At 46.1% G+C, this 18,281-nt stretch overlaps 1 protein-coding gene across 16 annotated transcripts in view; it reads right to left on the reverse strand.

Annotated features, from left to right (window-relative positions):
- Positions 1-18,281, reverse strand: part of TENM3 (teneurin transmembrane protein 3) — a 2,716,013-nt gene that overhangs the window by 799,476 nt on the left and 1,898,256 nt on the right. The gene's annotated exons all lie outside the window — the stretch shown is intronic.

Consider the following 18,281-nt stretch of genomic DNA (forward strand, 5'->3'; position numbering starts at 1 on the left):
CCAGATGCTGGGGCAGGTGGAGCAGATGATGTGGAGGGGTTGGCTGGTCTACCCCTCCTGCCAGCAGGGAGTGTTGCCGCTGGTAATGCACCAGAAACGGATGCCATTAGGACCCTGTTGCTGGTAACCAGCTCCACCATAAGCTCATTATGGTGGAGGAGGAGATCATTTTGGCGGGTGGCTTGCTCGGCCAGCACCTGAGCACTTGCAGCCATGGCCTGCATGCTCGCAGCCATGGACTGCTGGGTGCTGACCAAGCTCGCCAGGATCTCCTCGGTCCTACGCACCCGTTCTGATGCCAAGTCTCCCTGCTGGTTGATGTCCCCAAGCACCTCGGCCAAGGCGGCCAAATCGGCTTGGCCCGATGCCTGCTGCTGCACAGGCCTACCTCTGGGGCCAGGTGGCACGGACTCCTCCACCTCCTGAACAGAGTCGTCACCAAGCGGTGGGGTGTCTGTGGGCAAAGATAAACACAATTAGGAGACATTCTACGATAATTACTTGCCCAAGTTTATGGCATGACCAATATTTACCTTCCAGAAAAGACGCAAACACTTCAGCTGGGGCCTCGCTATCCATAGTGCTCACCCCCCGGATCTCCTCAACTGATATGCAGCTCTCGGCCATCACCTCCAGGGGGGTGAGCTCTAGCCCTGATGGCATGGGGCCGGCCCCAGATGTCTGGCTGTGGTCCCACCGCTTGGTCAGCTTCCTCTTCAGGTTGGTTTTGAAGTCCTGCCACCTGCAATGTAAGTTGACATATTAATACATGTCACTCCCAATGTTAGCTGTTGCAGCCATTGCTCTGTGCTACATATTACAACATGTGATTATTGTCCCATATATAATATTACATGCAACTATGATATCAACCGTTACAATACACATTCACAATCACCCTACTCTAACTCACAATGAAATTACATGGCAATAATGTATGTGTATCGTAACAACCTCACGGGCCATTTGCTAAATGCATCTAAGCATCAATTCAATCATTACTTGGCTATTACTGGCCACATGTATCACAAAACAACTTGCCTCTTCTTCACATGGTCCGTCTCACGAACTTGTGGCGCTACTTCATTAATCTCTGCCGTTATCTGTTCCCAAATCTTCCATCTGCGTGTGTGTGTCAGCCTCTCGGATGGACACTCTATCCAATCACGTGCTCGGGGAACCAGGATGGCCAGCTCCTGTGCTTCATATGCCTTATTTTTTTTGGGTGGTTCCGCTGTTGCACTGGCTCGCCCCTTGCCACGTCCCTGGCCACGCCCCCTGGCACCAGTCGCTGCACTTGAAGTGCTGGCCATGGTACTACCTTGTGAAGTCCCCTGTTGTGTTCCAAACAATTCTGCTGATGGTGGATATGAGCCAGCTGCAGGTTGGCCTGCTGCAGAAGGGCCAGGTGTAGGTTGCCCTGCTGTAGAATGGTCAGGTGCAGGTTCCCCTGCTGGAGAAGGGCCAGCAGCCTCCTCATTACCCACTGCCCGCATGTGCAGTGGCACATAGGTGGTGCTGGAGTCCATCTGGTCAAATAGTTGCTGCAGCACTGGGTCCACCTCTGGTTGGGATCCAGACATGTTAGCAACAACATTGTCACCTTCTAATACACCTTTATATACTGTTTGTGTAATCTGTTTGGCGGACATCAGCGGCAGCTGCGTTCCGTGCGTGAGCGTACGTCGCTGGTTTTTCGCGCCGCATACGGTGGCGGAAATTCCATTGTGTAAAACCTGGCGAAAGTTCGACATGAAATACTGGTCACCAATGCTAACATTGCATAGAATCTTCTGATACACCTGTGACTATTGCTCAATACACATGCTATTTGCTAGCATGACATGACATTTCATTCATGACTACTGTGGTATTGTGGCGTTTTAGTGCAAGCTAAAAGTAGCCCATTCCCTTAGAGAATCCAGGCCACAAGTCATGCAATACTCATCTCTACTGTTATAGACCACACATGTGAGAGCCCTATAAATAATGTCTTCCTGCTAGAATCATTTGTCTTCAGATCTGGACTTGTCAGGGTCTAAGGTAAGCTCTTCCATGCTCCTTGTAGATATGATATCCATTAACAATGTAAGTGTATGAATGTATGCACTATTGCCTCACTGACTACAGATTGTTGGGCCAGCAAAGTGGTGTATTATTATTGCAACATGTCACATGTTCACTATTTCACTCACAGGGCTTAAACCTGTGTGGGTTCATCTATTGCAGGACAACATGTCCCAGCAATAGATGAAATGTGTCATAGTACATGATGTCGGCAAAAAATGCTGACACCTTTATCTGTGTGTTTTGGACGGTGTGTATTGAGTTCATATTATTGTGTCATCATTAGAGAGTCAAATGGATCTGCGGGATTTCATGGGGCGCCCATCTATTGTACGTATTGAAGGCTACAAATCTATTTGTAGTGGGATATGGCCATTATGTGCATAGGTGCATCAGTATTTATGTTCATTTCTTTATAGGTTGCAGAAGCTATTATGCGCTACATGGAGAGGAGGCTAAGGGCACTTGCGGCTCTCCCCACTCGTCGGCCAAGGAGGCCAGGACGTGCTAGAATCTATCGCACACGGGTGACTCTGTTTGCTATGCCCGATGATGAGGTACTTACTAGGTACCGGTTACCGCCACATGTCATTCTGGATCTGCTCACCTTAATTCAGAGCGATCTGGAACCTCTACACGGGATCACGACAGCAATTCCGCCTCACACACAGCTGCTGGCGGTGTTGCATTTCTGCGCCTCAGGATCATTCCAACAAGTAGTGGCAGTACTTGCTGGAATATCTCAGCCGGCCTTCTGCCGAATCCTGAGGCGTGTGACGTCGGCCATGTTCAGGCGCAAGGGGCACTTCATGGCCATGACATTTGCCACCGAGACCCTGCGCAGAAGCCAGCAGGCCTTCCATCAAATTGCTGGCTTCCCTAATGTGATAGGGGCTGTGGATGGCACCCATGTACCATTTGTGCCTCCATCTCGAAGTGAGAAGATATATAGGAACCGCAAATTGTTCCACTCACTGAACGTGATGGTGGTATGTGGCCCATCCATGGAGATTCTCGCCTTCAACTCGAAGTTTCCCGGAAGTGCCCATGACTCTCATGTCATCCGACAAACCGGGATATGGCATAGACTCCAAGAGCTGGAAGGCCGTGATGCGTGGGTTCTGGGTGACTCCGGTTACCCATGTACGCCCTGGCTACTTACGCCGTACAGCTACCCAGCACCGGGCCCACAGGAGGCATTCAATCGGGCGCATGTTGCCACCAGGCAAGTGGTGGAGCGCTCAATTGGCCTTTTAAAAGGTCGATTTAGAGTGCTCCACCGCACTGGTGGTGACTTACAATATGCGCCTGAAATGGTGTCGAGGATCGTGGGCCTGTGTATATTTTTCCACAACATTGCTGTGCGGCGTGAGATACCCTTTGATGAGTGGGAGGTACCATCTGAGCCGCAAGATCCGCCCATGCGCCCATCCCGCGCCCCTGAATGCCGGAGGGGATACCAGCTGCGGGACTCTGTGGCGCAAAGATACTTCAGGTACATGTTATTGAGTTGACATAACACACCCATTTTAGTCACAATCACCCCTTCAAATAAGTCCAGTGTGTTAGTTGTCAGTGTTACAAAACGAACATTAGCCAGCCTGCCCTCCTAATGGCAAAGAAATAGGAGATATTTAGCATATGTGTTTAGTTTTGGGGGAAGTTCAATATAGGTGCTAATTATTATACCTTGGACAAGGGATCTTATGTGTTTGTTATATCTTCATTATTGTAGTTGATACTATCCCTGATGACTGGTGAGTACATTGATTTATTCTATCATGTGTTGGGGATTATTTCCTGTGTTGATGTATGATTTGTTTGCATATATAGATATATATCTATATATGATGTTGGAATTTATTCACATGTTTCAACATTTCAAGGAGCATGCAGGCAGGCAGGCAGGCAGGCAGGCAGGGCTGGTGTATAATGCTGGTTTCAGGATACCTGCAAGTGTGTGTATGTGTCTTTTACACATAAATGTACGCATACACATATATGCATAGAGTAAGTAATGCTAACTACAGCTATGCCTTGCTAAGCTATAGCACGCGTTGCTTGGCGGAGCGCGGCCTTATTGGATTTGCTAAGGGCATACACACTGTGTTTTATATATATCAGATTTGTTCATTGGCATACATCAACACTACGGTTTTGAAGGCATGCGAATTTTTCACCATTTGTGTTGGCGCAGAGACGCTGTTAATGTAAAAATGAACAATAAAGTTATTATCACAAATAACTGTGATCAACCAATGCCACCACCTGATTGGTTGATAGATGCCATTGTCAACATGGCGGAGACACGAAGGGCAGAACCCTTCACGCATGAGGAGCTCAGGGTTCTTGTCTCCGTCATGGAGACAAGGCTGGGCCGTGCGGGGCCCTTCATAACAAACCGCCATAAGCGGAGGGCGTACACAGCGGCAGGGCGCCGAATTTACGCCCGCACTCGGGTGCGGAGGTCCCTCGGGCAGCTGGAGAGGCGGTGGTCGGACCTCCGCAGGCGCCAGCCCCAGCTGCTCACACAAATAAGGGGCGAAATTGCTGAATGTGAGTATTTTAGCTATGAAATTTCGCACTTACAACATAGCATATATAAGCAATAAAATGTGTCTCATGATAAGTGGGTGTCCATGGGTTTAAAAGTCCATAGACTCTTATGTGTGCTTCTTCCTGGTTAACATGCAGTCATGTGCCTTTTATATGTCATGCCATAGCATTGAGGATTCTGATGCATACAATGTGCCCAATCTAATATGTGTTACACATTGATAAATGCCTGGGTTGTAATGTGTGAACAAATGACTAACAATCACATAATAATTTAAATGTCACAATTTGGAGTCCATTAACAGTAAGGAGCTACTTTCCTGCATCGTTTGCCATCATTATCACCCTTCCATGTATGTCTTGTTATGGATGAATAAATGTGCCCCAATGAGCCGACATTGACCATGATGTTTTTTTCTACCACACAGCACGAGCCCGAGCCCGACAGGCCCGTGAACAGGCGGAGGCAGGCCTGGCCCAGGACGAGGCCCAAGACCCCCAGGAGGAGGTGGCGGCAAGGGTGGAAGAGGAGGAAGTGGAGGAGGAGCAAATGGTGGAGGAGGAGGTGGTGCGTGAGGAGGTGGAGGAGGAGGAGGTGGAAGAGGAGTTTGTGGCGGAGGAGGAGGTGTTGGTGGCGGAGGAGGAGGTGGAGGAGGAGGTGCTGGTGGTGGTGGAGGAGGAGGTGGAGGAGGAGTTGGAGGAGGAGGTGGAGGAGGAGTTGGAGGAGGAGGTGGAGGAGTTGGAGGAGGAGGTGGAGGAGGAGTTGGAGGAGGAGGTTGTTGTGGTCGAGGAGATGGCGGAGGAGGGGGCTGAGGAGGCCACGGTTGCCCCGGACACATCAAGTTCCGAGGGGGAGGAGGCGTGCCAGGCACCGGACTCGCCGCAGATCGGTATGTTTACATAATGCATCATTCATGAAGTAGTTGTACTGGTATATGTTATGTAGCACTGGTGATTAAAAATTTTGGGCACATACTAATCATATAGACCCCAAAGTGGGTAGCTACAGATACAGGTACGGGTTAGATGGGGAGTCCAAGGCATCCCTTTCATCCAGGACACCTCTCAATTACACAGGTTTGTGGGATGGGTTGGAGGTCCATTTGGACTGCCACATAACCGTTGTAGTTAAACAGGATCCAGGAGTAAAGGGATGAGTGGATCATTTGTGGATTAAAATCACCTGCTGCAAGCGTAGATTATGACCCATCAAATAGTGGCATCGATATTGTTGGTGAATGTTATTTATAAACTGTAGGATGTATGCTCGAAATGGAGTATGGGCCGGCCTACCTTGGAATGGCGTCACAAGTTGGCAGTGTCCCCGGAGCCTCCTCTACCTAAACCCCCCCTGTAGTTCTGATTTATTTTTGTCACTCACAGAATTGTAGGTTGGTTTAGACAGAATTATGATTTAGAGGATGTGTATTGTGCATTCCTGACATTTGCATAACTCCCATGCCACCAACCATCACTGAACTTAGACTGAGCAGATTGTGACAAGTTGTTATTGACGTAGGCCATGACCTGCTTGACATTGGTTAGTCATGGGTGGGTTGTGACTGAGAAGAAACAATATGACTGTTATGTCTTCTGCAGAGTTAAGGGTCGAGGGCAAAATAGACAGTATGTAGTAAATAAGTTTGCATGTATGTATATATGTATGTGTCATATATATTTATCTATGTGTGTCTCTATCTCTCTACATAGATAGATATATATCTCTATATATATATATATACACACATGTCACCTAGCATTTGTGCAATTTATGTCGTAGTATGTGAAATGTATGCATGAATAACATGACTAATTTTTGCCCCTTTGACATGCCCACAGATGACACCACACCGGCAGATGAGGGGGTGCGTGGGGCCCTCCTGCGAGCAGAGCACCATCTCCGGCTCCTTCAAGCCGACTTGCAGGACCTAAAAGACCTGCTCATTTAATGTTTCCTTTTTTTTTTTTTTCATTATGTTAAATAGATATTTTAATAAATTCTTTATGCAAGTTCACAGTTGTTGGTTTTATTAGCACTTTAAATAGTATATGTGTAGAATGTTTATAATGTTTGACACAGGGTGTAATAGAAACCATTGCACTTACATTGCTGTAAGGGTTAATGTGTGCTATGCATGTGTTAGGCATGCTTGTAAGGATATATTGGAATCTAATTGATTCCAATTACAAATAAGCTGTTTTTTATGAGGGTAGGTAATTGAATAAGTGGGTCATGTGATGTATTGCAGAAGATACTTCATAGTGGGTTGTTTGGCGGAAATCCTCCGCTTACGTGCGGTAGCACCGCTTGGCTCCCGTTCGGATGCGGTATTCCCGAGCATACTCTGTAATACTCTGTAATACCGTGCCGAATCGGAGTGTTTCTCCCGCACACGCATGGTTTGTATGTCGTCCGTAAACACGCCCTGTTCTTAAAGAGTGAGTCCGTCCGAATGCGGAGGACACGTGGGCGTTTCTACGGACGATGGCCGCACGCGGCAAAACACCGTGGCGTGCGGACCGCACCGTAAGAATGCGGGAATATCCGCACCGATCAGAATAAGGGCCAGTATCTTTTTTAAAATAATTCCTCAGTGTTTGTTTTCTTCCATATACTTTCAAAATGTTTTCAACACATTTTTTCTACACAGCAACAGGCTGGTGACTGTGTACCGGGCAGCATAAATCCTTACTGTCCCAATCATTTCTAATCACACAAGAACAATTGATTAGATTTTTGCTAGATGTTAAGAAAATAAATCTCCTCATGAAGTAAGCCGATTCCCTTTTTGATTTGTAAAACACAGTCACACTAATGTGCAACTCAAGGGAATTCTATTGATTAGCTTCTCATTTCTACAGGGACCATCAAAGCTTTGCAGGGTTCAGAATGCTGCGCTCTTATTCCACTGAAGGTGTGATCATCAATCGATGGGAAATAGAAAACCAACTGATTGAAAGCCTTAGAAAACTCATTTATGAAGGAGAAGCAATGTCCAATAACATGGAAGTTCAGTGAAAGAGCATATAATGGATGCCAGGGAAGAAAGGGAAAGGTATTTCTCAGTGAAAATAATGTCTATATGAACTGCAAGACTATTGCTGTCGGCTAGGCATCTTTCACTGGTAAAGTGAACATAGCCAAATATTCCAGTTTCACAGAGCATTATGGGCATGTTTGTCAGTCCCCACAAAGCAGTGCAATGCAAATGCACGCAAACATGGGCAGTTCAAAAGTATAGAGGGTCTGTGTGCAGCTTTTGTGTGTGTGCCACCTCCTCTGGCAGTGCACTGGCGCAGTCTGTCACCTTGGGAACATGGCGTCTGCGTTGTGTTCCTAGAAGCTTCAGAATAGAGTGGAAATCTAGGTTACGCGCCTACGAAATTCCCACAAAACAGAACAGTGCTATCACATTATTGTTTTACCACCAAATGTCCAACCAATACCCATTTCACACCGCACAAATAACCCAGGTCTGACCCGTGTCGACCCAGGTCACTATGTTGTGTGAAAGGGCATTTGAAAAACACCAGGTGCAGCAACTCGGCAATCAGACCTGGGTAAAAAGAAGGGTTCTACCTAGGTCAGACCCGGGTTGCTGGGCAGTGTGAATTGGTAACACGGATCGAGCAACCCGGGACCTGTTCACTTCTATGGAGGAGGCAGCAGCGTCACCTCAGCGCTGCCTCCTTCCCCTACCGGATGACCCATGTTCTGATACCGGATTTGACCTGGCATTTGCGATCTGAAAGCAGCACAAGTTAGACGATGATCTTTTTGAATTGGACAGTGATATGCAAACGTGTGTAGATTTGCTTCTGCACAGGTGCTGAATGCTAAAATAGTCCATAACATTTACTGTAACATTGTCGCTGTCTTCTAGCTCTGCATAGAAGCAAAATCCACATGAGCCTCCAAGGTTAATGAGCCTGCACTAAACTTTCAGTATAATAAATAAGTTCAGTTACAATACAAACATTCATAGAACACTGATGAGAAATGTGTTGTAAGAGCAGAGATAGAGCTTAAACCTTATGAATAGTATTTCACATGAGCCTTGCCATGGGATCCGTAAGAGGATTACGTTGACTGTGATAAAGCATATTAGAGCTCTTTACTCTGACACCTTGACCAATGGAGAGGATTGAAGTATACACGGAAAAAAACAACAACAATTTTATTGCACGTAATGAAATGAATGCATATTATCAAATATGTTTTTGTGTTTTTAATAATAGACCATAAGAAATGTTTGGCTGTTGTCACAGGGGAGTGTTTATATGCTGTGTTTTATCAGCCAGACAAATGCAGCACTGCGGAGCTGTGCATTCAGCGTGTTCGGAGTGGAATCACTATGGTGTGACAGGGGATGAACATTTCCCCTTGAATATAATGTGCTGCAACAAGTGAGTGATTCACGCTTCAGAATCTTGTGTTTTGCTGGCCATAAAAGCACAGTGCAGTAGTGCAATAGCTCCCGTGTGACAGCAGCCTTATGCTGGGTACATACTGTACTGTACTATCAGATACTATGTGCCGATCTGAGAAATGCTCTGATCCGACAAAGCAATGATCACTTCGTATCTGTACCAATTTCCAGAACAGTGCTCACTTCCTCACGTGTACTACATTGGATTGTAGAGGTGCGATCAGGGTCCCCACAGTCGAAGTGCTGAAACTGGAATTCCGATGCTGAGAATATTGACGGATCCCAGATGTAAGTATGAGGGTTTGGTTTAGGCATTAGGGGGAGAGTTAGGATTATGCTATGGGGGGTGCAGAGGGGGTGATAGTTTCAGGAATAGCCTGCAGGTAAGGGGGTTTAGGCTTCGGGGGGTTGTCAGTTAGGGTTCTGGAAGTGAAGGTTAGGGTTAAGGTCCGTACACACTGTGCGGTTTTGCCCAGCGTGTATGGACAGAGATGACTGCTGAAATCGCTGGGCTGAAAATCGTTTTTCTCCCTACCCAGCATCTTTTGGGAAATATGGTAAAACACTTAGCCAAAAGACATCAGCTTTCTCAGAGCGAATGGTGCGGCTGCCATTTTTCCGCTGTTTTGCACATGTGCAGTAGTAAAATTGCCAGAAGTCTTCTACCCCTTCTACACCGCTGCAAAAACCCGGGGTTTTCCCTCGTGGACCCGGGTCAGCAGCAATATAAAAGGGGTTAGCCCATGTCCCTTTACATGGGACTTCTACACAGGTCCTTACCAAGGTTGAACACAGGCAGGCCCTAGAGGGCAGTGTAAATGGGTACGCCAGGTCATCTGACCAGGCTCCCATTTAAAGCAATGGGGGAAGCCCAACCACTGGACCACAGCTACCTGCACCTACATCCTCAACATTCAGCATTAAGGTTTTGTTTGTCTACATACAATTTCTCACACACACTGTCCATAAGTCACAAAATAAGAAAAAAAAAAAAAAAAGCAAAGCTTACACTGATCAATATTTGCAAATGACTCAATCTGGTGAAAAAATTCAATCCCAGGCAAGATTTTATGAAGTAAACTGGGGTCAACCCAAGTTTCACCTTCCTCATGGTGTCAACTCTTTAGTGCACCAAGGCTGTCTGCTATTAGTTGATCATCAAACACATATTTTTCCACAAAACTCTGAGTCAATGTGAAATTGTTCATTTACTGCATCATAAATGGGCTTTCAGCCAAAACACAGATCAAAGAGCAACTTTAAAAAAAAAAGAAAGAAAAAAATGTCAATTAAATTAAGAGATTTTTAAAACTGAGAAAAATAGAAGAATTATTCACTGTAATGGGGAGTCTGCGATAAATTCTACATGCTATGTACAGTACAGTACGTCAGTAGCACAAAAAGTAGCTTAACAAGAGGATCACTGTTGTAAGTAGCTATAGCGTTACAATCTAACTAGTCATTTATGTAGCAATAATACAGTAATGCATTGTCTAGTAATGCAGCAGAAACAAGATACACATACAGTATATACAGTACTGTACGATGAGTACTATCCTAGCAATAAGGCCATTTGGTCCATGTCTAGGACATAATGAGAGACCAAAAAGGACATTTATCTGTTATGAAAAAATACACAGAATGTAATTATTTAAAAATCTTTCAAGGTAATCCACTTACAGCTTCACACCTCCCAACAGTCCCAATTTTCACGGGACAGTCCTGTCTTTTTTAGGAATGTCCCACTGGGGGGGGGGATCACATACTTGCCAACTTTTACTTTCACCCTCCTGTGATGAGCTTTGGGTAGTTGTCATTTTCTACCGTAGATTTTCTCTGAACTACAATGCAGTGTAACATAGCCTGCCCAGTTGTGTGCTGTTTTTGCTTTCCTTACAAACATGAATCGGGCTCATAGAATGAACACTCCAATCCCTTACTAATGATCTACTTGAAACCAAAGCAACACAAGTCCAACGTGAACTCAGCACCTTGATTACATAGATACCTACAACAGTTGCGTCACTACGGGAGGGTGGGTGGTGCAGGCTGCTCCTGCCAGCTCCTGCTCAGTGGCAGGATACAGGTGGTGCATACCCTCCAACATGACCCATTGCATTCGGTACACAATGCTATGTTCCTGGGCTTCCCTTTTAATGTATGAGTGCCGTCACCTGAGTTGAAACACCCTTCTCGTCAATTACCTACAGTAGTTCCACACAGGTGATGGTAATCATACATTAAGAGGGAAGTCCAGGAGCAGAGCTTTGTGTACCGAATGCAATGGGTCATGTTGGAGGGTATGGTGGTGCACTGTAACATTATGTGCAGCACCCTACACTGTGAAGGAGCCAGCACTGCAGACAACACACTCACCAAGGGAAGTGATGAAAAAGTGGGTTCAGGATGTGAAACCACGCCCCTCCCACTAAGCCACACCTCCTCCTTGCTGCATAGATCCTCCAGTGCCGCACCTGGTGTCATCGGAGTAGGTGATGCCACTGCTCTTCAATATTCTTTTGTCATTTAGTGTGTACTAGTGATGTCCTTTAGAATGCATTGTCCTTTAGAATTATTTATTTTATAGATTTATTAACAATTTCTTATATAGTGCAGCAAATTCCGTTGTAATTTACAATTGTCAACAGTGATACAAAAACTTGGTATTTACAGTCAGGATTACAATCTATAGAATGACCCTCTTCCCACATGTGCTTTTCCTTCTCCTACTTAACCCCTTCAGTGGTAATCCCGAGTATTTTCCGGGCTTGCCAGTCTGGGCACTGAAGCATAGCCTGAAAAATTCTTGGGACTACCACTGTCTGAGATGTTTAGTGCCGGGCAGTGCCGCTCAGCTGAGTGCTGAGGTCAGCTTCAGACGCTGCCCGGCCCCACCTCCTTCCCCCCTGCTGTGCGCGGCATGGCTTACTAACATCACACCGCACACAGCCGGGTTGCTGGGGGCAGGGCCAGCCAGTGGCTGATATAGTGCTCAGCGGCACTGCCCAGCCTCAGGAGAGACAGTGGTGGGGTTTTTTTTAGCGAGCGCTCTACCTAAAAAAAAAACACCACTGAAGGGGTTAAACCATTTTCAATGGGAACAAATCCTGCAGTTTTCTGCCACCCTGATACTTATCCCAGTGTCCTCTGCTGATGCAGCTATGTTTATGTACCCTGTACTTGTCCACTATTGAATTCAACTGTAAGTCCCTGTTAGGGATGCCAATCCCGGGGCATTTTTTCAATCCCGGGATCCGGGATTGAAAAACGCTCAATCCCGGGATTCCCGGGATCCCGGGATTGGCATCCCCAGCAAAAAAAAAACCATTTTTAGCATAGTACCCACCCCGGCCGACCCGCACATCTACTTACATTAGGGTGCGGGCGGGCGGCCGGGAGTGGGTTTGGAGGTGCACAGTGCCTCCCGGCAAGTGCACCTCCATAGAAGACGGCAGGCGGGCGGCGGAGACGAGGCTGGCAGGCGGAGGCGGGCGGAGTCAGGCCGGCGTGCTGTCGGGAGGCGGGCAGGCGGAGGCAGGCCGGCGGTCACTGGTGACGTGTGGCCTGCGCAGCGTGACCTCTACTGTCACGCTACGCAGGCCGCACGCCGGGTCAGGCTACGGGAACAGCCGGGCAGCGTCTGAGATAGTGCTCAGACGCTGCCCGGCATTAGACTGCGCATGCGCAGTCTAATCCCGAAATCCCGGGATTGGATTCTCCAATCCCGGGATTGAAATCCCGGACTTTTTTAGGCCAAATCCCGGGATCCCGCCGATCCCGATCCCGGGATTGGCCACACTAGTCCCTGTATTTTGTTTTGCTTATTCATTTATGTATTCTGTAATTTAGCGCCGTGGTTCCCTTGTGGCGCTGTATGTAAAAAGGATAATAATAATAAAAATAATATTTTTTTTCACATAACACAATCATTTAAAAAAAGTAAAATATTTGAGTTCAACAAAAAATAGAGAGATAAGCCAGAGGCACAAAGATATGCTGTCGTAAGAATTTTAGTTATTTGACAGAAGAATTTTGAATACTTGCCAGTGTTGGTAGTTGGTAACTAGTCCTGACAGATACAATGTAAATTTTGACTAATATTGACCCACTATTGGTTTCTGTAGGCAATGGAAAGGGATCCAGGCACTTTACTAACTTTTGAATTCCAAATGTGCCTTTGTTTGATAAAATGCTTCACATTATTTTAAAATTGTGAATGATGCTCCAATAATGAACCGTGGTATCATATTTCCTACTTGGCAAATTACAAGTAATAAAGGAGGTAAAGATTAAATGTAACTATCAGAAGACCCTAATAATTCAGATTTCTTCTGCTTAATAAATATTTAAAATCCATTTCGGTGATGTATCGAATATGTGGAGACAACCTGCTTGAACAGCAGGAAAATAGTTAAGTTAAGGATGTTCAGTTCACTTTTTAGCAGCAACTTACTCCTTAAAGGAACATCTGTCTATAATATAAATTTTAGTAGGTTACTGTTTTTTTTTTTCTAAAGATACATTGCTCTTGTGTTGTCATTCAACTCTGCACCATCCTACAGTATGTATGGTACATAGTTGAATGCAAGTCATCTGTAATTGCTCTTGCAGTAGAAATGTGACCATTGGCGTAACTACAGGTGCTCTTCACACCGTCGTAAGGGGCTCCGCCCACTTAGCCTTTAGTGTGTGAAATCTGGTTTGTATTATACACTTTGATTGAGGAACCAGCAACTGCCGGAGGCTAAACAGGGACTGGACTTTTCCTTTACTTAGCAGCCGCATTGAGCGGCAAACATAAGCAGCGCTTAATACATAGAATAAGGAACTGGCTAACTGCTCCCCTGCTGGGGTCAGAACGGAGACTGATTGTTAACTTCTGCCTACATGTGCGTCTGACGAGGAGACGCTTCTCTCCCAGAGCCAGAGGGTAACCACATACTGATCCCGACTCGCCAGCAGCATCCATCAGGGGTAATCTCTATCCGACAGCCTCAAAGTGCAAGCCAGCTGTCCCCCGATATATGCCAGCTACAAAAGGTGGACTGGGAGCTTAGTAAAGACACACCAGATAATCCTCTTGCGGACTGCTGAGATTAAGCTAAGTACTGCACACTGTTTGCCCTCTAACTCACCAATACAACAATTGACACAATGTCTATAGGTTTATAGTACATGAGCCCATATGTGTGGAAGCATCCTCATGTTTTCTTTGAATTAGACTATAGCCTTATAAAGCATTGTCTTTGAATTTTATATTTGTGTCATATATGCTCTAATCAACGGAGCTAAAAAAGTGTTATATAGCGGTATTCAGCAATATGCAAACTCACGATTAGAGGGGCATGGCTGCGCTACTATAACTGCTATTTAAGTTGAGCACTGTGGGCACATATCAATATGGGACTGAGGTACAATTCTCTATTATAGAATCTACTCTACAAGCATCTATAGGGTAAAAACAAATTAATATCATATACATATGGGTACTAAGACACAGCGTCTAAGGTAAATTACCTGTCAACGTGCCATATATCTCTTACCTGGTTTCAGACTTACGGTGAGGCTAATTCTAGTTTCACCCTTTCTGGTTCTCCCTCCCCTGTCAGGGGTCGCTCATTTTCCCATCAATGCCTAAGGTATATGGGTAAAAAGCAGCACCCGTGACTAGGAAGAGGCATTACCCCTGATAAACCTAAATCTACATGGTTTCTGGGCTCTCTCATTGGAACTCATGTGTGTATAATTTCCCTGCAATGACCTAGTGTTAACCAGGGTATTGTCACGCAGAGCGACAACAGCAGAAGCCCTCTGACTCCTTTAATAGGCGTTATAAATCCAATGCACTTGCTCACTTGCAATTAAGACACAGGTACATCCTCTTGCAAGCAACAGCAGTAGCAGTGAATTTAAAAGGAGATTTCTCCCCTTTCTTTCTCTGTATTTCTGACCCCTCTTTGTTTATAAAATTATTGAACTTAAAACCTATCATACCCACTACCTATATTTGCATTGTAGTACAGGAAGGCACTCCCTTTCTTGATTTACCTAAGTCTCCAGGAGTGACACCATGGTATCCTCAATAAGAGAAGTGGCCTTATGATTTATAGCCACATATTGCACTGATGTGTGTAAGATTTACTGTATATTATGTTTTGCTGAGGTACTGAAATTGGCAATAGGAAGACTGCGCAGTATAATAGAAGAAAGATTAACTGCAGGTGGTTGGAACTATTATATAGCCAGCCGTCTCTTTTGTGATATATATATAAAAAACCTGGTTTTCTCATGACATAGATATTCTTCCTTCTATTATCATATAAGTAAGCAGACCTACATACATTTGGAGATATATATTGTTCTATTCGTACTACCAGGTTACCTGGGATGAGCATAACAGCTGGGATGTTAAGAGACTGGTAACCATAGGACAGCACATCAGTATAACACTGAAGGAGTGCATGTTAACACTCTCTCAGACTTTTTAGATCTTTTTGATCTTTTTTTGATTTTTGTATCTGTGTTGCTGTCATCTGCAGTATCTTAGTGCAATACCATAAACAATTAGACTGCAGATTGGTACGACTCTGGATTGTCTAGAGCTTTGCAACATTGTTTTAAATTTCTTGATTGTATGTTACCATTTGTAGTACTTCAGTACCATTCTATTTAACAAACTAGAGGGATTATCATCACCTTATAAGTATATTAAACATATCTTTAAAAGTTATATTTTCGCTAGCCTTCAATTAAGGACATGTAGCAAAGATATAGAAGTACAGTAGCTACAATATAGTCATTTATAATACCTGTCTATAGAGATATTTTCCTCGACAGGCGATATATGTTTTATGTATGTATGTGAAATTGTACTGTCTTTATGGTTAATTACAAACCTTTGTCTAAATACATTAGTTACTGAACAGACGTTTACAGTAACCGTGACCATTATTTAGAGATTTTCTATCTCATTCTTATCCTGTCCAGGAGATACAGTCTCCCTGATAGGTGATACGTGTTGTATGTACGTGTGTAGAATTGTTTTTGTTGTTAGGGTTGGCTCCCTGTATTTTATATATAAACCTAATAAAAGTTAATTTTTAATAACATTTAACATACCAAGTTGTGCCCCAAAAAAAGAGAGAGTTCTTTTCTTTCTTCTCTTGTTGTATTATATGGAGCATTACCTGTATTGGTACTATAGTTAGAGGTTTCATTTTTAAGATGAAAAGGGCATTTGATTGTGAAGAAGGTGTAGGTTACTTTGTTGGTATGAACAGTGTTTACAGACAATGGGCATCTATGGTGTTGGTGTGGCTGGTTGCAGGGGTAATGCGGAATGTAGAGGGGCAGGTGCAGTGTTTTGGCAGGTGGATGTGGGGGTGCTGCGTGTGGTGAAAGGGGGGGGCTTGGTGTCATTGGAGGAGCATTTTTTTGCAAGTGGTGGAGTTGGAGGAGCATGTGGGTGGTGTGGGTGTGTGAGGTGCAGGGGTGAGGGTGCTGTAGTAAAGGGGGGGGGGGGGTGGTTGATGCCAGTGTTGGAGGAGCGGTTGCGGGGTTTTGGGGTGGGTTAGGGAAGGGGTTTGGGCATGTTGTGGATGTGTGAAAGGCCGGTGTAGCGTTGGTGGAGGAGGGGTGGTGTGGGAGGGGCGGTTGTCGTGATTGCGCAATTCAAAGCCGGGGTGCTGTGGGTTGTGGTGGAGGAGCAGGTGCGGTGGTGTGTGTTTTAGTATGGTGTGTGGCAGAGGTGTGCAAGTGTGGCGGGCGGTGCTTGTGGGTGGTGTAGGTGGGCTAGTGTGAGGTGCGAGATAGTGTGGGTGGTGGAGTTACACGTGTGGTGGTGGTCCGCGAAACATGCATTTGCGGGTGTGCTGTGGGAAGTGTGTGGTGTGGTTGGGAGACAGATTGGTGTGTGGGTAATGCGGGAGGGGGATGCGCGGGTGCAGTGTTTGTGCTGCTTGTTGCAGGGGTACTGCGGGATGGAGATGGGCAGGTGCAGTGTTTTTGCAGGTAGATGTGGGGGTGCTGCGGGTGTTGATGTTGTTGTAGGTAGGGGTGTGGTGGGTGTGTGAAGGTTGGGGCAAGGGTGCTATGGGTGTGAAAAGGCATTAGGGGGTGGTGTGTGTTGTGAAGTGGCGGATGGGGGATATTGTGTGTGGTGGAGTGTATGTGGGGTGGTTGGCCATGTGGGTTGGATAGGTGTGGTGGTGCACCGTTTTAGTGTGGTGCATTTGAGGTGGTGCTGTGGGTGTAGTAGCAAGGGTAGTGTGTTTGGGTGAGGCATGGGTGCGTCTGCAGTGTAGGTGGGGAATGGGCGGGTATGGTGTTGCCATAGTTGGGTGCATGGATACTTTGAGTTAAGGAATTTGGGGTGGAGGTGTGGCGTGTGTTGGTGTATTTGTGCCAGGAGGGGCAGGTGAATTGTTTTTGCAGGAAGATGGGGGGAGTGTAGTGTAGGTGTGGGAGGGGTGGTTGTCGTGGTTGTGCAAGTGGATGCGGGGTTCCTGTGGGTGCTGGAGGACCAATGAACTATAGCATCCTATGGGGACTTCTGCTTCCAGGTTCACTGCAGGCTGCTTCTCCCTTCTGTTCACCTTTCTGCTACTGGGACCCGCATTTCTTCTGGTCCAGTGGCAGGCACCCTGCTTGTGTCCTCTTCTGCTCCCTTTCATCAGGCCGGCCTGACTCCTGTCATACATTCAGGGGCCGGCTCAGCAGAGAGCAGACACATGTGCGGGGAGGGAGAGACACTCTCTGAATCCCTCTGCCAGCCTGCACACACATACCGGCACTGTGCCAGTTAAGTTAAAGATTGAAGGGGGTGTGAGGCTGTGAGCAGCGTGTGCGGGGAGGGGGGGGCAGTTGGGAGTCCCCCCAGCATGAGGAATAGACGCTGTGCACATGCGCATAGCGTCTACTCAGCGAAGCAGAGGATGAAAAGGGGTCGTGGCCCGGCTGGACATCATTTGCATATGCCCCACTCTCATTTGCGTAGTTTACACCCCTTTTTGCCGCGAGGGACATGCTTCACATACTGAAGAAGTTGGGAGGTATGTGGCTGTGCCGGTGCCTCCCCATCACTGCATAATGTGTGTGGGCTGTGGGGATGTGTGCACATGATGGGGAACAATTTTTTCGGTTCCCTGCAGCAGCTGGGCCTAGTGTTTGTGAGGACTGAAGTCTGTGACTGTGTGTATAACTCCGCCCAGCGTTATACACACAGTCACA

The sequence above is a fragment of the Crinia signifera genome, chromosome 1 (genome assembly GCF_055691185.1).
Source record: "Crinia signifera chromosome 1, ASM5569118v1, whole genome shotgun sequence".
In the NCBI taxonomy this organism is placed as follows: domain Eukaryota; kingdom Metazoa; phylum Chordata; class Amphibia; order Anura; family Myobatrachidae; genus Crinia; species Crinia signifera.